Source organism: Lissotriton vulgaris, chromosome 7 (genome assembly GCF_964263255.1).
Source record: "Lissotriton vulgaris chromosome 7, aLisVul1.2, whole genome shotgun sequence".
NCBI classification, from domain to species: Eukaryota; Metazoa; Chordata; class Amphibia; order Caudata; family Salamandridae; genus Lissotriton; species Lissotriton vulgaris.
Genome location: NC_141695.1, coordinates 194013280 through 194039419, shown reverse-complemented (window position 1 = coordinate 194039419; position 26140 = coordinate 194013280). Strand labels below are relative to the sequence as shown.

The 26140-nt window shown below is 44.7% G+C and overlaps 1 pseudogene; it reads left to right on the top strand.

Moving 5' to 3' along the window:
• Positions 1-19557: 19557 nt before the first annotated feature.
• LOC147701167 (uncharacterized) lies at positions 19558-21156 on the top strand (annotated as a pseudogene).
• Positions 21157-26140: the final 4984 nt, after the last annotated feature.

Here is a 26140-nt window from a genome sequence, read left to right as displayed (position 1 = left end):
TGCTGGTCTGAACCGAAGCCAATTTTGACATCATGCGTGGGTTGCTGTTGCCAAGGCTTGTTGGGTCCAATCCGGAGTCCGACACTGCAGCACTTGAAATCCTTTGTGTGATAGCTGGAATCCAGCTCCTAGTTGTCGTCGACGCCTCCTGGACCTCATGGCTGAAGAGTCAAGCTTCCCCTCTTTCACCTGAAAACACCCGATATTGGTTGGCATCTTCCTATCGCCATCCTGGTCACTGGCTAGTGACCCAGTCTCTGTCCCCTCTGCTTTCAGGTTATTCACAGCTCTGATCCACTCTTGGATCCACCCCGACACTTTTCCCCTGGACGCCTGCAGCATTTCTTCGCAGCTCTCCATAGGAATCGACAACGAAACCTACACCAAAAGACACCTATGCACCCGGCTTCCCTGGGTGAGGTAACACGATTACTCCGGTGCTCCCATGGGTCTTGGCTCCGAGAGTGTCCTAGTCTAAAAGGGCTCCCTCGTAGTTCACTTCTAAGTTCCCTTAATCTTTAAAATTGCAACTTGTTCGTTCTCCATAGAAAGTCAATGGTGATCCACGGCTGTGGTTAAATACTGCACGCGTTCCCGTGGGTCTCCTGTGTCACTGCCTTGGGTGGTTCCTGGTTGTCCCAGCAGTTCTTCAGGCCCTATGCTGGCTTTCTAACTCTCATGTGATTCTTATACCATTATTTTAGTATATGGTTTGTGAAGCCCCTAGGGCATAACGTATACTGTGCAACTTATCGTATGCTAATATGGGGCCAGATGTAGGTCGCCAATTACCGGTCGGTAACGGCCGATTTCGGCCGTTACCGACCGGTAATTGGTTTTTGAGATGTAGGGGCCATTTTTTTCCAGAATCGGTAAATTTACCGATTCAGTAAATTTACCAATTCTGTAAAATACCGAATCAGTAATTTTACCGATTCGGTAAAAACCCAGATGTAGGTAGCACTGTTTACAGTGCTACAGGCCTTTTGAATTCGGTATTTTACCACCCAATCCTATTGGGTGGTAAAATACCGAATCGGTAAAATTCGGTATTTAAGAGTCGGTAAATAGGAATTACCTACATCTGGCCATATGTTCCTTGTATTGTACTTTTACCTCTGACCTAATAAAGAGACCAGAGGGGTTGTGTTTAGATTAAATACATATATATTTGATATATACCTTGTGTGGTGTGCTTTAATTTGATCGTTCAAGAGATTATAATTGGTAAAACAACTAGCTTATTTCGCCTCTAAGTCTTAGTCTGAAGACTGCTCTCCACATCTACCACTTGGATAGCTTTCTATAAAGGTTGACTTTAAACCTACTATCAGTAAGGGTTGACTGGACTGGTGCAAGGTGCCCACTAGAATAGTGGGCATCATATACCAGGCCAACTTCTCATATTGGTAGGTGCATATAAATCAAGCTTATAATACAAAAGTTCTACTGAATTTAGCAGTTGTAGGTGTTAAGGGCTTTGCAAACCCTGACTACAACTACTAGAGAGGTTTAGTAGGAAACCAAGTAGTGTAGGTAGGTGCTCACACCACACGTCACTAGTCATGGCTTTAAAGGCAGGACCTAGTGGGTCTATGCCAGATGTCAGCCAGGGGTAGACATCTAAATATGACACTTTCACCTTTCATGAGTTAAGGGGTCTGTGTGCCCTAGGAAAATTAAAGCAAGGACAAAGACCCACCACCCAACACCTCATAGAAATATTAGTGTTAGATGACTTGGAAAAAGCATCAGATCCTGATAGACTAGGTAATGGGGATGGGGTGCATCCATCAGAAGAATAGCATTCCAGTGGGGTGCCCCACCAGAACTCTGAGGAAGATGAGGATGCAGACCAGGATGATGTCAGAGACTCAACCTGGGAAACACAGGGCTACCAGGGGATGAAGAAGGTCAGAATGGGCCTCCCTCCATCCCCCCACATAGACCTGTAGGTTAGCCTAAAAGGGAAAGATCACCTTCAGTGCAATCTGACCATTCTGGTATATCTGTAGGGTCCTCTGCCTCTTCTCTTAGGAGGAGAACTTCTCCTGAGAAGAGGGAGCATGACGCTAGAAGGAGAGAGGTCAAGCTTAGGATAAGGAGGCAGGAAATTGCCTTAGAAAAAGAGACCCTAGCTATTGGGAAAGAGAGAAAAAAGATGTGCCCTAACATGCTAGACTGGGACTAGAGTCCCATGGTGGCAGCAATACCCCTAGTTTTAGGGATAGGTCTTATGACCATAGAAACCTAAACAAGAGTGTCCCTCTCTATCAGGTTGGGGATGACATCCACAAATGGATAACTGCCCTGGAAAGGGGAATGCAAAGTACAGCAGGTACCAACAGGACAGTGGGCAGCAATCTTGTGGCTCTCCTTTGCAGACAAAGGTAGAGATAAGCTCCTCACTGTCAGAGAAGAGGATGCTGACAATTACACTGTCCTCAAGAGTGCTCTAATAGATGGGTTTGCCTAACCACTGAACAGTATAGGTTGCAGTTCAGAGATATCCAGAAGATACAGACTCAGGACTGGACTGATTTTGTAGATTGCGCTATCAAGGCTTTGGAGGGTTGGTTACTGGGCTGTAAAGTGTGTGACTATACAGGATTGTATAATCTAATCATGAGAGAACAGATTCTTAATAACTGTCAGAACCAGTTGTTGCATCAGCATTTGGTTGACTCTGATCTGACCTCTCCCCAAGGACTGGGAAAGAAGGCAGACAAATGGGTCAGAAGCAGGGTGAAGCAGAAGGTACAGAACCAAGGTGGTGACCAAAAGAGTGGGGAGAAAGCAAAAGACCAGAAGGCTTCACAAGGTCCCCAAAAAGCTTCTACTGGTGGGGGTCCCCAATCTAAAAAGAAAGATGATCCAAGAAAACCATGGTGCAAAGTTTGTAAGAATAGTTCTTACTGGACTAGTGAGTACACCAAGAAGGAGACCAGTCCAACTACCATTGCCCCTACGGCTACTGTTCCCACTAGTACAGCTCCAAGTGGTGGTTCTCAACATAAGGGTGTAGTGGGCTTAACCCTGGGAACTGAGATGGACTCTGGCCTAGTCAGAGTGCCAACTCAAGCTGTTTTGATCTGTGATGGAGGCATGGTTATGAACTCCTCGGTGAGTCCCAGTAATCTGGGCAAGTACAGACAAACTCCTTTAATTAATGAGAAAAGGGTGTAGGCCTACAGGGACATGGGTGCCAGTGTCACAATGGTGATACCAGACTTTGTGGACCCTGGACAAGTCATACTTGGTGAAACTTACAAGTAACCAATGCAAGCAATGTCAGTACTACACATCGTATGGCAGTTGTGAATTTCTCCTGGGGAGGGGTAACTCGCCTTAAGAAGGTTCTGATTAGTGCAGACCTCCATGTAAAATATTTGCTTAGCAATGACCTAGAGACTTCAGCCTGGTCTGAAGTGGAGTTTAGGACTCATACAGGTCAAAATGTCTAACACTGAACAGGCCCTGGATTCTTTAATAATTGACCAGTTGAATACCAGGAAAAGGAGCAGTAGGGTTAAGGCAGTGCCTTCCCCCTTACTCAAAGTGATGATCAGCCTTCTGAGGAAGCTGATTGTGAGTCTGAAGAAGGAACTGTCCCAGAGGAGCCGGTACCTGATCAGGTTGAGTTCTTGGGGACAGGGGTCCCTTCCCGGGCAGATCTGAGTCAGGCGCAGTTGCACTGCCCTTCTCTTGAACCCTTCAGACAGCTAGCTGCTTCTGAGGCTGCTGGGAATGCTGGTGGCACCCATAGAATCTATTGGGATGAAGGGCTCCTGTATTCAAGAGTAGAGACCCCAAGCCTGGTGCTTCCAGGAGGTTGGTCATACCTTTGGCATTCAGGGGCTTCCTTTTGACACTAACCCATAATATTCCCCTAACAGGACACTTGGGTCAGAACAAGACTTGGGACAGAATTGTCCCTCACCTTCACTCGCCCCACATGTCTGAAGACACAAAGGAGTTTTGTCGCTCCTGTGCCACCTGCCAAGCCAGTGGCAAATCAGGTGGCACTTCAAAGGCCCCCCTTATACCAATACCTGTGGTGGGGGTTCCCTTTGAACATGTAGGGATTGACATTGTTCGACCAATTGATCCTCATACTGCATCTGGGTATAGGTTTAACCTGGTGATAGTGGATAATGCCACCAGGTACCCAGAGTTTAAGAAAAGGAAGGACCCGGTGACTGTTTCGTTCTGCCGCTTTTTTATTTTGAGCAGAATCTCACCCTAAGGTAATTAATCCTTGGGTGCTTTTATACACTTTTTTTTGGATAGTACAAGTTTCAACACTTTTTTATGAAAATTTTGAAAAAAAGTCTGAGGTTTCTTCGTTGCCGTACACCAGACATATATTTACATTTACTATAAACACTTTTTACAATACAAAAAACATTAAATACATTTCTCCATTACACAATACATTTATCAAAAAACAACGTAATCTAACTTCACGGTTGTACCCTACCAACTAGTTCTACCAGGTCTATGTGTTAAAGTTTTACATTTAGTTTAAACCCGGTCACGCAAAGGCTTCAAACTTAATATGCATTTTTTATTCCATTACATTCATGAAAGCGTTCTAAGGCCTTTTGCGGGAAATGCATTAGTTGGGTACCTGTGTAAAGATAAGGGGAGGACATACTTTAATATGGGACCTTCACATATAATGTCACTACAGCGGAATTGTTAAAGCTTGTTTTTACCTTCCTGTGATGTGTGAACAAGTCTATTCTGTTTGTTTCAGACTCTTGACTGGCGTTTTCAATTTTATTCTGCAAAGTAAAACACAACAATTGTATCTTTTTTTCTTTGGAGACATTGTGTTATTGGTTGTTTTATAACCCGAAATTGGCCACGATGTAACTTACATTTTTGTGGGCTTTCGTATCTGTCAATACATGTCCTCTGATCTACCGTTATGCAGGTTTTATGCAGGGAAGCTCACCGGGTTCTGTAACGTTAAAGCAGAACGGTTTAAGTTGAAGGATATGTATGTTTTTTCTATCGCCGAACCTTTCTGTGGGTAACTTTTACATACTTGGGGTTTTCAATGTGTTAACAGGACGCCGGATTGTCGTTTAAAGAAAGGCGCCGCCTTTTATGTTTGTATCAAGTTTGCCGCATGCACTGCGAAATTAAAAAATAATAATAGGGTTAGGGAACTTGTTTAACTCACGCGGTACTCGATATTGTCAATCGGGTTAGGCATTACCTGCAGTATTCGAGTGTAGCCGCATTTGTCTTGCCAGATTCTTGCTCGAAGGAGTGGTTATTGGGAGTCCCCTTAAGACAACTACAGCACATATTGTGGCACAAGCTCTCTTGGGAGTTTTCTCAAGAGTGGGTTTCCCTAAGGAGGTAGTTTCTGACAGAGATACAAACTTTATGTCAAGTTAGTGAACTGCAATGTGGAAGGAGTGTGGAGTGAACTACAAGTTCACCACACCCTATCATCCACAATACAATGGTCTAGTTGAAAGATTTAACAAGACCTTAAAGAGTATGATCAAGGGTCTCCCAGAAAAGCTCATGCGGAGAATGGATATCCCGCTCCCCTGCCTTTTGTTTGCATACAGGGAGGTTCCACAGAAGGGGGTTTAGCTAAAGCCCATTTGAACTTTTGTTTGGACATCCTGTTAGAGGACCACTTTGTCTGGTGAAGGAGGGATGGGAGTTACCTCTCAAACCCCCTAAACAGGATATTGTGGACTAAGTACTTGGTCTCCGCTCCAGGATGGAAGAGTACATAAACAAGCATTTACAATGCAATGGTCTCGGCAATATTATAGGTAGAGCTATTGGCATTGCTCATTATTTTTTATATTTGTTTGTATCCCTAAATAAATGGCATTGTCATTTATTCACAATCAGGTGCGTGTATTCAGCAATGCACATAATTAACATCATTAGTAGCGACAAGTTACCATGTGAGACAGGGTTCTCCCAACCTCCTCAGAAGGGTTCATTCTGTTATATTTTCATAAAAAGCAGCCATTTCAATTGATGCAGATATCAAATTATAAGAACTAGCCGAGCTTGCACATCCATATTACTGCCTAACTGTGTATACATTATCGGTTAACATACAAACAAGTACTTTGACTACTTTCCCTCCCATTACCCCACCCTACAGCGCATAGAGGCGGTAACAGGTTTGCACTAGGGGCTTTGCAAGCAGGTCACCAAGCACCGGAGTTCACTACAGCTGTACTTCGGACCTTGCTCTTTCGAGCAGGACTTTCTAGCTGAGACAGCCCGATTGGAGCAACAAAGCCCGCCCAGGGAACAAGCTGCCTGCTGCAGACTCAAGTGGCCGGCTCTGACGGCTGTATTGCCCATTTGTGGGAAGCACTGCTGCTTCCTTCGGACTAATTTAAGCAGCCGTCCTCGGTGGTCCCTGCACAGCTAGAAACCCAAACCCTGCAATGCAGGGCGAGGGAGGGCACTCCAGCGACAGGGAGTCTGAGAGGGCCCGCAGACACCAGCTGTTCCCAGGAGATTGGGATATCCCCTCCATAGTTTTTAAGCTAAAGGGGATTTTTCCTGAGCCCCGGTGGATAAACGCTCGATTCCGATAATGGTCTGTGAAAGGGACAACCATTGACAACCCGGCTTCGGGCCCGTCAAGCTCAACTAACGACACCTCCCAAAAATATGCTCAATTCAGGCCCACCTAATATCAGTTAGTCCCTTCTCCACGTAAACTGCAGTTTCCACTGGGATTGTTTTAAGGGAAGCTATCGTCTCCTAGTTGGATCGGGTCCAAGTCACCTAAAACATTGCCGCAGGTTACCTCGAACACTGAATGCCAGGCTCTCCGCACAGGGGGCAAACCACCTCAGACCTAGACTAACAGGCTATTTGCACATCGCACCGATCACCTCAACCACAGAATACTGGGATCTTCGCTGAGGAGGCAGTTCACCTCAAGCGTAGAATGCCAGGGTCATTTTTCAAACTGCAAATGTTTGCCACATTTGGTAGGACGGCATAGTTTGTCACAGTCTCTTTTTGTTACCTCGGTTCGTACTGTGTCGAACACCGTACAAGGTCATTGGACCAATATATTTTCCTGAAGTTTGAGACATCCTCTTACATTCACGCCTCATTCCTAAGCGCCTGTCAGGTTTCGTGTCGCAAGAACAGCGAGAGGGGGGACAGCGGGAGCCACAACAGCGGGAGGGGGCGGGAGCTACAAACAGCGGGAACAGGCGACCTACCACAGCGGGAGCAACGAACAGCAGGAGGGGGCGGGAGGGTGGACAGCGGGAGCCACGAACAGCGGGGGGGGTTGTTAGCCACGAACAGCGGGATGGGGTGGGAGCCACAAACAGCGGGAGGGGGCGGGAGCTACGAACAGCGGGAGCAGGCGACCTATCTCATCTTACTGTGCAGAAAAATGGCGCCCATAAGCTTCCGATATTTTTCAGATTTGGGGGCGTGGTTTTGCTGTCCTGAGTGACGGGCTACGTCACGAGCTAAAGAACAGCAAAAATGACGCCCCCAAATCCGAAAAAGACAGAGCCTATTCGGAGGGACGGCTCTCTCCTCCAATGACTGGCCTCCGTTTAGGAAGCCAGCCAATGGAGGGAGAGCCAAAAAGAGGGAGGGATAATGCAGCCCTCTTACTGACATTAATTCTCGGACTTCCGGTCTGCCTTCAGCAGACCGGATATTACCGAGACCTAAAAATGCAACCAAAAACCTTGAGGCTAGCCAGGAATTACAGGCCTGGCATTAACAAAAGGCTGTACTGACTGTGACAGAAAGTGTGAGTGTTGGAGACTGTGGCCCCAGCAGCTCTCCAAGACAAGTGGAGTGGACCCCACACTATTGTTGAACAGAAGGGAGAGGTTACCTATTTGGTAGATTATGGAACTCCCAGGAGCCCCTATAGGGTGTTTCATGTCAACAGACTGAAACCATATGTTGACAGGGCAGACATGGGCTTGCTCATGGCTACTGATGAAGGACAGGAAGAAGAGAATGACATACTCCCAGACCTGTTCTCTCAGAACCCTGATGATGGATCAGTTGATGGAGTAGCCTTATTAGGCAGCCTCACGGATTAGCAGCAGACTGACTGCAGACAAGTTCTACAACAGCATAGACGTATGTTTTCACTGACTCTAAGTCAGACTACCTGGTGCACTCATGAAGTGGACACTGGGGACAGTCTGGCAGTTAAAAATAAAATTTACAGGAAACCTGATCATGTCAGGGACTGTATCAGGACTGAAGTCCAGAAAATGTTGGAATTGGGAGTGATTGAACTTTCAGATAGCCTTTGGGCTAGTCCAGTAGTCCTGGTAACTAAACCTCACACCCACGGTGGTGAGAGAGATGAGGTTTTGTGTATTCTACAGAGGTCGCAATACAGTCACTAAGACTGGTGCCAATCCAATACCCAGAGCAGATGTGCTCATAGACAAACTGGCCTCTGCCAAATTTCTGAGTACATTTGATCAGCTGGCTACTGGCAGATCAGACTAGCTGAGGCTGCAAAGCCAAAAACAGCATTTTCAACCCATAGTGGACATTATCAATTTGTGGTAATGCCCTTTGGTCTGAAAAATGAACCTGTCACATTTCAAAGGTTGGTGAATACAGTCCTGACAGGCCTGGAAGACTACTGTGCAGCTTTCCTTGATGATATTGCTGTCTTTAGCTCCACCTGATTCACCTTAAAATTGTTTTGGAGGCCCTGCAAAAGGCAGAGACAATATTCAAGGCTACTAAGTGCCAGATAGGGCAGAGTCAGGTTGTGTACCGGGGCCACCTTGTAGGTGGAGGCCAGGCGCAACCATTGCAGAGCAAAAACCAGACTATAATGGACTGGGTTGCTTCCACTACCCAGACTCAGGTTAGGGCTTTCTTGGGCCTGACTGGGTACTATAGGAGGTTTGTCATGAGGTATGTTTCCAAAGTGACACCCCTGAATGACTTAACTTCTAAAAGAATGCCTAAGAAAGTTCAGTGGACAGTCAGCTGTCAAATCGCATTTGATGACCCGAAGCAGGCCATGTGCACTGCACCAATTCTGCAAAGTCCTAACTACTCTAAAGAATTTATTGTTAAGTCAGAGGCTTCTGAGTTGGGGTAGGGGCTGTGCAATCACAATCGAGCGAAGAAGGTTTGGACCAGCCAGCAGCTTTTATTAGCAGAAGGCTGACCCCAGAGAGAAACGTTGGTCAAATATTGAGAGGAAGGCCTTTGCTGTGGTTTGGGCTCTGAAGAAGTTGATGCCATAATTGTTGGCTAGTCACTTCCTAGTTCAGACAGACCATAAGCCCCTCTTGTGGCTAAAACAGATGAAGGGTGAAAATCCCAAACTGCTCAGGTGGTCCATTTCCCTACAGGGGATGGAGTATATAGTCTATGTTCCTGGGAGTAACCATGCCAATGCAGATGGACTCTCCAGATATTTCCACTTAGAACATGAAGACTCAACTTGTCAAGGTTAGTTTAATGTTCCTGCATTTGGGGGGGGGGTTGGGTGTAGGAGAGTAGGGTCTTCTTCCTATGGTTACCCCACGTTTTGCTGTGCTTCACTGGTTTTTCGACTTTAGTATGACGGTAGCCCGCCTAATCAGGACCCCAGCCTAGCTGTATTGTGCCACCCCTGGTTAGCCTTCCAAACTGAGACCACAGGTCTGCCCTTGTAACCTGGGTAAGGTGGTGTAAGCACCCCTTACTTAGATATAGTATACCTATATCTACCTTTTATTATAGACACATAGTAACCTATAAGTCACTACTATGGCAGGCCTTGTCAATCCTGAAGGCAGAGTGCTTGGTTTTGTGTGAGCTGAGCCCCTCTGTAGACTCATCCTCGGCACCCCAGGACACCCCAGGACACAAGCACATGACCCAACACCTGCGAGTCCTACACTGGCTCCCCACCGAGAAGATAGTAACCTTCAAACTACTCACCCACACCTACAAATCCCTCCATGACACAGGACCCAAATACCTCAACGAAAGAATCCCTTTCCACTCACCCAAAAGAAACCAGAGCCGGGGGAAGGGCCTTCTCCTGCGTCGCAGCCAAAACCTGGAACAAACTCCCAGTCAACATCATACGTTCCCCACCCTGCACACCTTCAGGATGAGCCTCAAGACCTCTCTCTTCGGCAGACCCTGCACTGCACCTCCCCTCCCATGCCGCACTTATAAAGCCCTGATTGATTGATTGATTGTTAAGAATGTCCACCTATCAAAAATAAAATGTAGAGGCTCTCGTATAAGGTGAGGGGTTCAAAGAAACGGGGGACCTCACATCAATATAAGGCAGGTAGACGGGGAAAGCACAAGTATCAAACAAGGAGGGGAACTTGCCCTGTAATTTTAAAAGGGTGGCCTACGGGAGGTCCAAAGGATTAAATACCACTCTGAACCCTGAATGAGTATCTCACAGATAAATCAACACATTTATATTATCAAAACTATTTATTATAGATTATTATCATTCATTTTTTTCTCATTTTTGTTTTATATTTTAGTTGTATAGACAAACATGTTCAAAAGGACAATTTATAAATATACAATGATAAAAAATTAGAAAAAAGGATTGATTCCTATTCATAGCCCATATTCCCATGACACATACCACCAACACACAAACACAATCATTCACACTTCATACAACACTTCACACAGTTGCCACAGATGCATAAGATGGATATGGGACATATGACATAAAGTCCCAGGTGGTTTTGTAAGTTTCTGGAGTGGGACAAACGCCGATGCGCGTTTCGGTGTATAGCCCGTCACGGGCTACACCTTCATCAGGGTGGAGGTGAGGTGGAAGGAGAAAGGGCCACAGATGGGAGAAGTTTTTTCTGTCTGAATAAATAACATTTATTTAGAGAACATCCAGAGAGGGGTTCAGAGTTTTTCAAAACTTTTTTTAAACAATTACATTTCAAAGGATAGTGTAAAATAACAACGACATCCAGGGGTTCCAGCGACCAGTTAGGCCAATACAAACATTATATCAGAACTACAATAACATATCATCATATCATATAACACAGAAGGCTCACACATTCCTGACAGATAGGGGGGCCAATTTTAGCTGAGATTATACCTTAAAAATGACGTGGAAAGTTGGACAAGCTGTAATTCCCTGCTCGCTAGGTAGTCCAATTCACCAGAAAATTTAGCTAGGCGGTTACAACGCGCCTTTACTCACGCAAAAAAAAAAAGAAAAAAAAAACAAGCAGCCCAAGGGTTGAGCACAGGTTAATTTAGGGTTTGCTTGTGACCTCACCCTGACACCCTGTTGTTCATGCTTGAGTAGGGTTTCATCCCCCTCAACCAGTAACTCAGTTTCTCTCAACAACCCATCTGGAGGAATTCTATAAGAAAAAGACCGATGCAATGAACAGGACTGATGTAGAAAAAAGAGAACAGTGGAGAGAGAGGAAACAAGGTGCAAGTCTAAATCTCTGAACACTGTTCTAATTAACCCTGGGCGTAGTTCGCGTAGTAGCGCTACGTGTAGCTCAATGAAGTGCACTTCGCACTGTGCACGCTACGCGTAACTACGCTAACTGCGTAGTGCGGTAGGGAAAATGTTGTTCGCAATGATTGCACAGTGCAGGATGCTTGTCTGCACTGTGCAATAATTGCAAACGGCATCATGCACAGTGCAAGCAGTAAATTTCTGCCGCTCGAGTACATTTGTACTCGAGCGGCAGCTTTCTCAACATGAACTGGTAGTTTCTCATCGCGAGCGGTTGCGTGAATGCACGACCACTCGCAATGAGAAACCTGACCTCCCAGCGTCGAGAATCTCGCTGGGAGGTTTATTTCCCACGTTCCTGATTGGCAACTTGATTTGCCGATCACGAGCGAGGAAAAAATTTCTCCGGGATGTTGATTTTGCTCGCTCGCAGTCACCAACTTGGCATTGAGGACCGTTGGTGAGCAAAAAATGCCTGCTACCCTACTCTGTGCTATGTGCAATTCGCGTACCTCGTAGTTGCGCAAACTCCGCACACTCCGCGAGTGTAGCGTAGTGTTCCGCCAAGGGTTAGTTCTCATAAATAATGTTTGTTCTAACAAGAAGAGTATGGAGGGCCTAATACTACTTTTATCTGCAGAATTCAGAGCATAGAAACTCCTGAGTCAAGAGATAAGGGTCTGATAGAAGCACAAAAGCAATAGAAAGAGTAGTTACGGAGCAGATCAGCCAAACTACCTCGCCCAACTAAGCCAGCCTTGACCCCCTTCACCACCCTAGTGAGAGCCACATATCCATTTAGTGCACCACCGCTGATGCGACATACTGGTCAGTGTATCCTTTCCATTCAAACTCGTTCCAGACAGCAAACATCATATGTATGCTTTCTTCATAGATTTTTCAACAGTATTCCATCCATAGCCACTTTTGAAAACGTTAGTAGTAGTGGAGATCACATAATATTTGCACTTCTCTTCGTGCAAGGTGCACATGGGAGGTTATCGATGTTTGCCACAAAATACTCTAAAACAGGATTGTTTACTAGCTACATAACCTTTCTAGAACAATTGCCACGTGCCTGATTACTGCTGGGGTGACATCCTCATCGTATCACTCCAAGGGGTTTACAAAGATGCTTAGATAAACTTGCATGAATAGGCCCCTTTTCTGTCTGTAACATTCAACGTGTTAAAAAGCAAGGTGGTGTGTTTTTCATGTTCAAATAGAAAGCATTTCCTTATAGTTGGACCTTGAGTTTAGAAGTAATAGAAAGAATGACATCATAGCCCTACCTCATGTGACCCAGCAGGAGGACAAGGCACTGGCAGACAAGGAGGAGCCTTTGCTACCTCTATAAATCACCCAAGCATGAACACTTTTAAGATCTGATGTCCATTTTAAAGTGAAATCCCCTCCTAGCTAATCTATGCATTAAACATATTTCCCATGTGTAAGTGTTCTCTCTAAAGGAAATGGAGGGGGAAATTGGGTGCAAACTATACTCTCTGGGCATCACTGCTCCAATTCAAGCACTAAGGCTGAGGCTTAGTTTGCAACGTTTGTTTCCCATGTCAGTAGCCATGGTGGTTAGGTAGGGGTACCAAATGGTCTAACACACAGAAGACTCTCTTCTGGTGAGGATACCCAGTGATCTAACCCACAGAAAGATCCCTTCTGGTGTGGGATACCAAGTGATCCACCCTACAGAATGCTCCCTTCTGGTGGGGATACCAAGTGATCCACCCATTCTGGTGAGGAATACCATGTGATCCACCCCACAGAAGACTTACTTTTGGAATCTTCGAGGAAGAGGACATACAATTCCTTCCAAAAGATAATTTCTTATGTTTTACAACTCTTTGGATTACCGAAAAGTGCCTATAATTGTTCCCTTGATCAGCTAAAAAAGATCCTAAAAGACTTAGGGCATCATTAAAAGTTTGGTGAATGGACAGTTGTTCCTCTGCCACGACAGGATGTACCAGTCCATCAGGCTGGTGGTCAACTGTGTGTTGTATTTAGTGTTTTGACGGACGGACCGACATTCACCATGGCAGAGTTCAGCTAAGGGTGGTTCCCCTATCCTCTGCCTACAGGCAAACCTCCATCAAGGCTGTTATATTGGACTTTCGTCTGCCACATTTTAGGTTGTCCCCAGTCACAGTCTGACAGAGGTATGGTCCAGTTGGAGGATTGAATTCACAATGGCAAACATGCCCGTCAAAATTTGAGGGGCACATCCGTCATCACACACCTATTCAAAATCCACTCATCGCCAACACCTGCAGCTCAACCTCAACACTACAACTTACAATTAATGTCTTGAGTATTATAGTAATAGTTGATGACGCCCTGCTATATATATAGGGACTAGCAGTGACTGGGAATTAAGTACAAGTGTCTAAAAAGATCTATTCTCTGGGAACTGTATTCAGTTTACAAGCATGCTCTTCATGAATGCCCACTGTTGTTGGCCGCAACAGCTTTTTCTGTGGCCCGTTATGTTGCCCCTTAAAGTCCTGTCTGGAGACACCACTGTACAAAAGTACTGACTTAAGTATTGAAGCTGATTCATAGAACCAATTTAGGCCTCGATCAGTTCATTCATCATAGACTTTATTGAGGTGTCATCAGAGGCTGCGAACGCTGACTTGCCCTGTGCAATTCCAGGCACTGCTTTAATGACCCACAGCAGTAAAATCAGTGCCACGATGAGAGCGGCAAATGGCCCTTTTTAGCATCCAGACTTTGCCCTTGTTATTTTCTACCAGTTTTTTAAAATTAAATTCATAGTGATGCAAACCACATTTTTCACTATTAGCGTAGTAAAAATGGAGCCGGAGGAAGTGGTACAGCACCTCCTGACCTCATCTGGAAACTGTTATGTTATGTTATGTTAGCTGGTGTTTTATTGAGCGCTCAGCTACTCTAGCAGAGTGTCCCGGCGCTATCAGACCCATAACAACAGAGCCCCGGCGAAAAGGAGGAGACTTATTGGCCAAACAGCCACGTTTTGAGCTCCTTTCTGAACGACAGTAAGCTCTCACTCTTTCTTAAGGACAGTGGGAGGGCATTCCAGGCCCGGGGCACAAGATATTTAAAAGACCGCCCACCGATCTGAGCACGCCTAATTACCGGGACCGTGGTCAGAGACAATGACGCCGAGCGCAAGGCTCTGGAAGGCAGATGAAAACCAATTCTCTTCCTCAAATAGAGGGCACCAGTGCCATGGAGAGCCTTAAACGCCATGGTGAGAAACTTAAACTCAATGCGTTTCTGAATTGGTAGGAAATGAAGAGTCTCCAGCAGTCCCGCAGCATGGGATCGATGGCCGAGGCCAAAGATTGCCCGTGCGTCCGAGTTCTGCACTACCTGCAAACGTGAAAGAAGGTATTTCGGGAGACCAGGTAGAGGGCGTTAGCGTAGTCCAGCCTTGATCCTATCATAGCTTGAACCGTGGTTTTCCTATGGGCAATGGATAGGAAAGGGAGGAATTTCCTTAGCATTTTCAGTATCCCGAAACACTGACCGACCAGGCTTAGAATCTGTGGTTTAAGAGTAAGACAACTGTCCATCCTAACACCAAGATTCCTAGCCACTGAGGCCACAGCGGAAGGAGGAAACATATCCGCCGGCCACCAGGACTTCCAACAGGGATTCGGAGGACAGCCAAAGAAAAGAACCTCAGATTTGTCCGAGTTGCATTTCAGCTGGTTAAGTTGAAACCAGGCAAAAACCGCACCCAGACAGCTTTTAATGCGATCCCCGTTAAAGTCCATATTTTTTCCGCATGTGAAAAGAAGCTGGGTGTCATCAGCGTATGAGACAATCTGGGCGCCAAATGACTCAACCAGCGCCGCCAAAGGGGACATATATATATATTGAAGAGTTGGGTTTAATATCGACCCTTGGGGTACTCTCACCTCCAGAGACCTCACTGCCGCCGAGTACGGAGGAGCCCAGACTGTCTGTTGCCGGTTAGAGAGGAAGGACTTAAACCATCTGAGCACCGTTCCACCGACGCCAATCTCCAAGAGTCTAACCAATAGTCGGTCGTGTGGAACGGTGTCAAACGCCGCCGAGAGATCAAGCAACACCAGCAGTGCCTTCCCTCTGGTGTCCTGGACCTCCTTAATGGCCTCCGCCACCTCCAGCAGTGCCATTTCCTTGCTCATATTTGCACGGAAACCGGATTGGGTATAATGCAGGACACCGTGTGACTCAACAAAGTCTGAGAGAACCGACTGTACATGCTTTTCCACCACCTTAGCCAGGACCGGGAGCAAAGAAATAGGCCGGTAATTAGCATGGATGGCGGGGTCCAGAGAGGGTTTCTTCAAAAGAGGAAGAACCAGCGCCTGTTTCCAGGCAGGCGGCACTATCCCTGTCTCCAATGAACGATTTAAAACCGGATTAACAATGGGGTTGATGACATGTGCCACTTTGGCTAGAAACTTAGCGGGGCAGGGGTCCAGCGGAGAGCCAGATTTCATTTTAGAAAGAAATTCCAGTGAGACTTGAGGCTCAATAGGAGGAAAGCTAGACAAACTGGGCCGTCCCAAGTCAGACACAAAGGAATGGGGTCCTGGATTAGACACTCCCCCTATCATAACAGATGGAAAAGTTGCCTGGATGCTTTTGATCTTGTTAGCAAAGAACCTTGCCATTTGCGTAACCCAAGGTTCCGAAAAGGAGCACTTGGGAGTGATGGAGGCTGGCGATGTGAATTCCTTCACAATCAGGAAGATCTCTTTGCTGGAGTTGGTGGCCTCCTCAATCCTTCGAGCAAAATAGGCTTTCTTGGCAAGATAGATTTCCTTGTGATAGGCCTTAGTACAGCACCTTTAGGCCTCCCTCAATGGTTCCAGATAGTTTGATCGTCATGCTCTTTCGGCCTTCTTGCAGAGCCGTCGACTGGTATTGAGTGCTGGCGTGAACCATGGAGCAGACGCTCTAGTAGAGTTCTTAGAAGTCCGCTTAGGCGGTGACAATTCCCCCAAACACTGCGTGAGCCACGTTTGAAAGCGGGCTAAGTCCTCCTCTATGTCACCTGTCGACGCACAGGGATGAGTTAACAGATATTGTTCAATCATATCCGGTGTTACTCGATGGAGAGCACGGGACATCCGGGGCTGACACCAATTGTCTGTTAGTAAAAAATGTTTTTTTAATGTATTTCTGTATGTGCATGTATGTGACAGTGTGTCTATGTGAAAGAATACACATTTTTAAGCATGCATATATGTGTGTATATGCGTGGTGGTGAGTGAGTCAGTGATTGGTGGGGAACGAGAATAAGTGAGATTGAGTGTCAGTAAGTGAGTATGAGTGACACTGAGAATTTTATATACACTATTTGACCATTTGTTTTCCAAACTGTTACTAACAGCACCCCGCCTTCTTCTAAATCTCTCCCAGATGAGTTATGGCTCCCTTTCGTCACTCATTCCCAACAATTCAGAGAAAGTATTATGCCCCAGCAGTTTCAAAGATCATTTCATGACCCTAATAGATTGGATCTAAAAATTGACATTTGTCTATGTTGTGTTATACTACTCATAGAGTTGTTATGAAAATTCAGCTATATCAATTATTTTGTGGTCTTCAGGCTTAAGGTTATGTAACCTCACTTCCTGGAAGTATTCATAGGCAAAGTTCATATGATGTAATTTCGTGTAATGCCAATAAAGTCAAAGAATGTGTCATGTCACTTCCGCTACCCCTGTCATTTTGGTGAATCGACGTCCATGTCCATCATCGGGAAACGGCCTTTACAATGCGGGCTGAGCCATGCGTGTGTTTCCACTCAAGCGGAACAACGCTTGCCTAAACCACGCATCTGCCTTGACCATGCAAATGCGTGTTTAAGGCAGTCAGCGGTCTAGATGTGCGGATGTGCGGGGAGAGGAACAGGAAGGATCAGGTGAGGAAGCTCTGGGATACGGACTAGTAAGTAGGGCTGTTGCCGGGTTTGGGGGGGGTCGTTTTTAGGGGTTGGGGGCAGTTATAGGGTGAGGGGCGAGGGGGATCGGGGTAGTTTTTTGGCAGGGGCAGGGTTTTAGGGCTCAGGGCGGTGGGCATCAAGTAGTTTTAAGGGTTCAGGCGGGTTTTAGGGCTCAGGGTGGGAGGATGGGGCAGTTTTCAGGGGTTGAATTCAGTTTTATGGCTCAGGGGTGCCGGGATTGTGGTCGTTTTTTGGCAGGGGGCAGGGTTTCAGGCCTCGGGTCGGGGGTAGGTAAGGGGTAGTTTTCAGTTCTGGTGGTCAGTTTTAGGGTTCTGGGCGCAGGCCTAGGGTTGGGTCGTTTTTGGGCAGGGGCCGAGTGTTAGGGCTCAGCGTGAGGAGTTGGGGCAGTTTTTAGGGCTTGGGTGGTGTGGATTGCAGGCCTCGGGTATCGGGTGAAAGTGCGCAGGGCAGAGGGGCTGGTGTGTGCAATTTACCATGCAAATCACCTTCAGCAATCATGCCTTTAAAATAAAATTCGTTGTAAAGGCATGTGTGGTAAAGGCATGAGTGGTAAAGATGCTGTTGTGGTTCAAACTGCATTGTTTATACATGCGTAGTTTAGGCATGCGTTGTTTAGGCATGTGTGGTTGTATCATACAATCCCATCATCTGCTCACGTCTCAAATCACTCTGTTGTTCACGGCTGTAACTTGAAGAGTTGGTGCAACACTTCTTGGAAGCGAGGAATACGAGTTTTGCAATGCTGGCCTCAGTGTCCTGCAAATGTTCTGCAATATCATGTATTTAAATCCCCACATCAGTGCCGGAGGGCACGTATGGGGAACTACAAGGCATGTGGCAACTTCCCTCACGCTGTGCACGTTCTGCAGACGGTGGACAGCAATCAATAGCACGTACCATTGTGTCTGATAGAAAATTTGCATCCACATCTCTTATGTGTTGTTTATAGAATGTGTACGTCATAGGAGGGGTTGAATTCTTTAGAAAAAAATCAATATATGACATTTGAAACAGCTCTCTAGCCTAAGCATCTTCCTAAGCTAAAGTGCAGGGCTCGTACAGTGATTAGAAATGCACTTTCATCAGCCAGAGTATGTCCAGAGGATGAATATTACTACTTACACACTTCCAAGGACAGCCCAGATGAAGACATGCGCCTCCAGTGTGAGGAATAAAAGGTGCACTCCTTTCTATATGAAACAACAGGCTTGAAGGGAAAAAGATGTTTAACACACTTTACAAAGTGCAACTTGTGGCCATAAGGCTCCATCATGGTGTGCAGCTAGCTGACACAAGGGAAAGTAACAGAGCAGATAAGAGATGTATAGAATAATCCATAGTAGAGGAAGTGAATACCTGGAGATGACTGAGCAAAAACACCACATCAATATCGCATGTCTTATAGCTCATGACAAAAATATTGCATTCACTGCATCCACCTGAACATTACTTCACAAGGTAAGCCTTGCTAAGTGGATGCGGAATAAAGAATAAAGGCAGTATTGTTGCCATGACGATACCGTAGATATCAATGGAATGGATGCCACTTCTCTGTATTGTCGGCCTGGGTGCAGTGTCATACAAGCTTAGGTGGGGCTGAAGTTGGCAGACATGTATATTTTCACCTTACATGCAAGGGTACTCTGAAGGTTTATGGGCACATGCATCAACGTTTGAAAATGCGATTCTTTATTTGCGATTTTTAAGGAATCGCAAATAATGAATCGCATTTTGAAATGCATGATTTTTTCGCAATTTTTTGCGATTCGGTAAAAATTGCAATTTTTACCAAATCGCATGATTTTTGCGAATTCTTAATTGCGAATTCGCATTTTGCGAATTCGCAAATTGCGAAAAAGCACACATGATGAATCTCAATGTGATTACAACCAGTAAGGCAGCAGAGTAATTGCACACAGCTGCTCCCTGGTTTGAAGTGGAGGTTTGGCAGTTGGCTTTTGGAGCTCAGCCTGGAGGAACTGCAGCAGACTGTGTGGCTGAATCTTTGGGAGACCTGGCTAATAAAAATGCTGTTAAAGATATCCAAGCCAGGAAAAGAAAAATTAAATTCAGTGACCAGGAGCTGGAAATACTTATTGAGGAGGTGACTATGAGGCAGGACCAACTTTTTGGTAAACAATCTTTGAAGGTGCCTGAAGCAGTTAAAAGGAAACTCTGGCTTGATATCCAAGCTAAGGTGAATGCTGTGGGTGTTGCACATCGTGACATAAATAACTTAGAGAAACGCTGGTATGATCTGCGCAGTTGTGCCAAAGAAAGAATTGCAACCAGGATGAAAGCTGCCAAAAGGACTGGTGGGGGAATTCCGAGGGATAGGCCCAATACCCCCATTGAAGACATGGTGGAAGGCACACTTTTAACTGAGGCTGTTGTTGGAGTAATTGACATTGATACGTCAGAGCTTGCTGCACCTTCTGAAGGTAAGAGTTTTTGAAATTTATTTTTCAAATGTACAATGTGAGTCAAAGAGGGCTTAAAAAGATGTTATACCTGCTTCAATTTCACTCCTCTCTTGTAGTACTTCATTTATGTTTTCCAAACCTGGAAATTAACATTTTTAAGTCAGAAAGCAGTGCATCATGGGAGTTGTAGTCTTTTCAAAATTCCAATATGCTAATAAAAAGCAAAGTTTGTTAAAATGAATGATAGTCTTTTAGGAAACCAAAGTAGTCATGCAACATGTGATTTGTAGTTGAAAAGCAATTTTGCAAACAAGTTTAAAAAGTGCAAATTTATAAATAACAGACTGCTTGCACTTTTTCAATCATAGATACACAACAAGAAATTCTAGAAAATGAATTGACAGAGTTTAACACTCAAGAAGGACATGACACAGATGAGTCAAATGCTGCAACTTCATCATCTTTTATTTTTCAAAGAAGGGAAAGACACAGAGTGCAACAACTGCAGCAGTGATAGTGAAGAAGATCAAAAAGTTAATGTCTCTGAAATGCAGACTGTTGAAACTCCAGCAACCTCTAACCCAATGCAGAGCAGGCGTAATAGACTTCAACAGTTTTATAGGCGCCGGTCACAAGCATCACAAAGAGGAAGAGCTCTAGAGGATAGCAGCACCGGCAGTGTTGTTGAGGATAAAATCCTTAAAGTTCAGCGCCTACAAGGCAGAGACATTAGAGTCATGAAGGGAAAACTTGATCACACCAGTAAAGAGATTTGTGCCATGCACAACAGTATTAAACAAATGACAAATGTAATTGATAAAGGGCATAAAACAACATCTGAAAAGCTAGACCGCATTGCTACTTCTTTGGAGACACTGTGCACAGTGATACAAACTAAGCAAGTTGGAAGTGCTACTAGGCAACTTAGAACAACGACCTGCATGCAGGGTCACACCAGGGGAATGTCTCGGCTTTCAAGCACTACTGCTCAGCTCTGCAAGCAGACAGTTGGCATGCAAGCGGAAATGAAACAAATTTGTGCAGAGATTGCCAGGGGAATGGGGACACTCCATAATGCTGTAGAAAGAATACAAAGTGATGCTGAACCTGCAAACCAGCTTCAAATTGGGGGTAGTGAAGTTGGCAGAAGTATCAGTGGCATACTTGACCCAGCCTTACCTGGGGCACGCCGTAGCAACAGGAAACAAAACATTTCCAGCAACATGGCCATGGGCGATATGATAATTACAGGAAAAGCATTAGGGGTGCATGGACGGAAAAAATAGTATGGTACCTTTTAAGCTACATTTTTGACAAAAAGGTGTCCATCTGATTTAAAAATCATTGTTTTCTGTTTTTAAATGAAGGCGAAGTAATTTACTAATTCATCAAAATGCATTTAAATTTCAAGCAAAAACTGCATATACTTTCAATTTTGAAAAATAAACAGTTTACAGTCATGCATCAGATTGTCTTGTGTGTTTCTTACCTTTTTTTAAAAATAATGTTGTGTTATCTCTGCCCTTCTCCTTCTACCCTCTGCTGCTTCTGGTCCATGTAATCTTGGTTGGGGTTGTTGAGGCTGATTATCATTTTGAGGTAGTACATCATCCACATCCAGTTCTATGCCTCTCTCAGTGGCTAAGTTGTGCAACATTGCACATGCAGCAACTATTTTACAGCAAATTTCAGGACGATATTGTAAAGCTCCACCAGTCTTATGGAGAATGCGTAACCGAGATTTCATCACACCAAAGGTTCTCTCTATCACATTGTCGGTTGATATGTGAGCATGGTTGTACTGCTGCTCTTTTCTGGTTGCTGGATTGAGATATGATGTTAATATGTATGACCTCACTGTATAGGCACTGTCACCTAGAAAAAGTGATAATGACAGATACAATGCATGAGTAACATGTGTCTGAAAGAAACAGGGATATGTTAAAAATAAGAAATTTATAATTACCAAGCAAATATCCATCTCCAAATTCGCCTGCAAGCAGTCGTGTGTGGATGGCACTGTGTCTAAAAATGTAGGAGTCATGGGCACTTCCAGGGTATCTTGCCACTAAGTCTGTGATGATAGTTTTAGAATTGCAAATTTCTTGTATGTTAAGAGAATGGTAACATTTCCTGTTGCGGAAAATGTACTTATTTTCAAAGGGTGGGCAAATGGGAACATGTGTGCCATCTACACAGCCAATGACATGTGGAAAATGAGCCATGTTATAGAAATCTAACTTGGTTTTTAGCAAATCCTGCTGTGAACTAGGAAATTTGATGTGATGCATTATTCTTTGCAACATGGCATTCAGAAAAGCATTGAAAAATCTATAAAGTGAACTCTGGGAGACACCACCAGCAATGGCTATTACACCCTGAAATGACCCAGAGGCAAGGAGGTGCAGTGAACACAATACCTGAACATGGGTTGGTATGGCTTGTGTCCTGCGTGTTTGCCTCTGCAAGATTGGGTCCAATTCTTCTATTAAATCAAAAATAATGTGAGCATTAAGCCTATACTTATCATAGATTTCTGCTTCTGTCTGCCCTAGTAAGGTAAAGCGCACTCTGAAAATTCTCTCTTGAATCAACCTTATCCTCCATCCTGCAGCTGCTCTCAACCGATGCCTATGTGCCAAAAAGAAAAGTACTGCCATTGTGGAAAAATGTTTGATGCTTTCTGAGGCCCCTTATATGCACTCTTGATGGATGTCACCTGTTTTGAGCAATTTCGAAAAAAATTACCACCAGGTTTGACTTCTTCTTATTTTAAGAATTCCTATTTGCGATTTCTTAAGAAATCGCAAATAGCGATTTATTTTAGGAATCGCAAAGCATTTTGCGATTCCTAAAATAGCGATTAAACACTTCAAAGATGATGCATCCCAAATCAAGAAATTGCATTCGCAAACGGACGAATTTTGCGATTCGCACCGTTTGCGAATGCAATTTCCTTTGATACATGTGGGCATTAGACTCGCGAAATAAGGTTTGTAAGCAGAAGCAACATATCTGATGGAGGGATAGTGACCAAAAAATAAAAAATTCAAATGAAGACAGCCTGTGAAATATTTACACCTTTAAATAAATCAGTCGTTTTCATTCGAGGAGCGTTATCAGGGGGATAAAGGTCAGGTGAAGAAAGAACTGTTATTTTTATTCCACAGCTGCTACCAGAACTACATGTAATCTACAAAAAACTCTTTCATTTTATTACTCGCCCCATATTGAAGGTAGTGTAGTATATAGGGCTACCCTCTTCAAGGATGGCTTTTGAGACATGGGCCCCGGGGATTCATTTATTTGTAACATTGGCAAAATATATTAACTAAAAGTTATGCTACGTGTGCCACAGCCCCGGGGGCATTATTCCTCATATCAGAACACTTTGTATACGTCCATAACAACATTGTGGGCCCGGAGTTCAGGACGCCTCAAGGGTGCATTAACTGTGGAAGTCTCTTCTCATCCAGTATTGACATCAGACTGCTGACACCGCCCCGGGGTTTCCCCTGTTTCATTTGGACAATCCAAGCTGGTCGTCCCTCCTCTGTAAACAGGGTCTGAACCAACTCCACCATCAGGGGTTCAATCATAATACTTTATTCGGCATAAAAATATACCATAAAAAGTGCAGATAAAATACATCGTAATATAAAAACAAGAGAATCAACAGCTTAAAATGATATATATTTGATCCATCCATGAGTGGGAACCCCCTCTCACATAAGGTTCACATTCGGGGCCAGCAAGAGGCTAAGAACACAGGCCACATAGGTACAGGTAGAAAACATCAACATTAGTAAAGAGACATAACATTTTGACAGATTAAAATTGGTAAAGGTTACCTCCCTTCCCAATTAAATTAACCTTCCCCTTCATCGAATTAATTTTTTCAGGTGCCTTTTACAGACGGGCACTAGGAACTGCTTATGTTCATCTAATACCTCTTGTGTTTCTAAGTCTGACGGCTGCCCTAAAAAAATTTACAGTACAGAACAAGGCTAACATGTCTGTTGACAATTTTAAAAATAACAGGACCACCTTTGCATAAAATACTTTTTCAAAACAGACTCCTTGGTTGTGAATAAAAAGGGCATAATAAAACAAAGTGAAGGGTATCCTGTGGAGACCGATGGTCGCAGCCACATGGACCCTTCAACTCTATAGACGGAGTATATCCTACCGGGTCAGCTAATATGTGCTGCAATATGTTGAGCCTAAAGCGTGTCATTATAAATCTACTGTGAGCATTATGGAAGTATGATAGGTAAGGCTCAAAACCCAGACATGATTTAGTCAGGAGGTGTTCTCTAAATGATTTTTTAACCAGTTCCCTATCTTCCCTGAGTAAAGAGACATACTTCTTGAACCGGACCTGCACCAGAGACTTGTCATGCACTGACATTTTTGTAGGGTTGTTAAAAATATCTGCGCAACCTATGGCTTCTAAGGTCTCCTTCACATACTTAAGCCATGGGATGTTCAGACCCTGATCACGGGCAAGGCAGTATGTTATAATCTGCTTGCTAAATGAGGCCTCTGTATTTGCCCATATATTAGCCCAACAGGTTAGGGGTTTGACTTCCAGCCTACCTCTAACATAACTGACGCCCAATTCTTCGTGAATGATATGAGACGGTGTACTGTGGGGTACTTTTAGTAGGCGCCAAAGGTACTTGTTTTCCTCAATTTGCAGGTACTGTGTGTCAAGAAAACTCCATACCTCACTTCCATAGAGAATTTTGACAGAACATATAGAGCTGTATAATCTCAGGATTTGCTCCGGGGACCAACGGCCCGACCTTCGAGTGAAGTTCATGATCGACCCAGTGCAACTCACTAATGTGCGGCATTTCTCTTCTGCAAGGGTATTAAAATCAAGACGACTTTCAAACAATATCCTCAGGTAAGAAAAGGAATGCACCTTTCCCAGGTGATCGGAACCAATCGAGTAAACATAATTTTTACTCGGTTTTTTCCCGACCTCCATGATGTATGACTTGGTTAAATTGGGGGACAGGTCTAGGATCTCCATGAATGAAACAAAGCCGTCTATCAGACCCTGGAGCCCTGTGGATGTCCGTGCGAGGATAACCGCGTCATCCGCGTAAAGCAGGACTGTGGTAGTTTAGCAAATCATTAAGTTAAGCATTAGCAGAAGACATCCAGTTTTTAGACCTATATTGCCCGTTTTACGGAATCCATTTTGTCTTTCTGTCGGCCATTTTGTATGCCATGTGCTCTGTCCTACCTTCCTGTCAACTGCTCTTGAAATCTGCCGGAAGACAAGATATGTTTAGTCTCCTTCACTTTGCACATGCTCAGTAGAGCATACAGCTGTCTCCAACGTGTAACTGTCAAGATGTGCCCACCAGAATTAGCTGACTGTCAGCCCTTCCCACTTGTTGCTAGCACACTCTCTGTATGACATTATATGTATTTGAAACCAACACTCTGTGCCTTGTACCGCCTTCATTTGAGCCCCTGTGTGGGTATAAAAGGACCAAGCTCCTTCTAGTCAGGGTGCTACCTTATACGCTACCGAAGGGTGTTGTGTGAATGTAGTTCCACCTCATGAGGTTTAATAAACTCTGACTTTTCTATTCCAGTTTCTGTGCCAACTTCTTACTATTGGTCTAAGGACTCTGAGCAGAGAAGGGCGAATCCCTTGCACTAGTACGCCTGGCTGAGGCTTACTACCACAAATTGGCGCTTCCAACGTGGGGCGACTCGGATGCCCGAAGGACTGGTCAAGACGAAGGATAGGAATCTTGCTTTGGACGTGATCACTGCCAGAGGAGACCTGAGTCTTGGCATCCACGGCGTTTTCCCTTTCTTTCTGATCTGACCATCCAGGTGGTGCCGGTCCTCGACTGAGATCTCTTCTGTTGATTCGCTGTGCAGTGACCGTTTGGTCGATTTGAGAACTTGACAGTAGGAACCTGGACACCATTTGATTGGTAAGAGCCGTTTTGCGGCACTTGTTGTAAGATTGACGCCTTGGATTGGTAAGGTAGTTTAGAAACACTTACTGTGGCATATATGGAATTGGACAAATATTGAGTTAGTCCTATGAATATGAAAAAGTATATATATGTGTTGCAATTCATATAGGCAGGTAATGAGGAGATTTTTCTCTACTTCTAAGAAACTTTGAACGGCGCAACGTATGAAGAGTACTTCAAGTGCTACTTTGATTATAATACTGCATATTTTGCACTATTTTCGGCACACCTGTTTCCAGCACACTTCGTAAGATGGGTT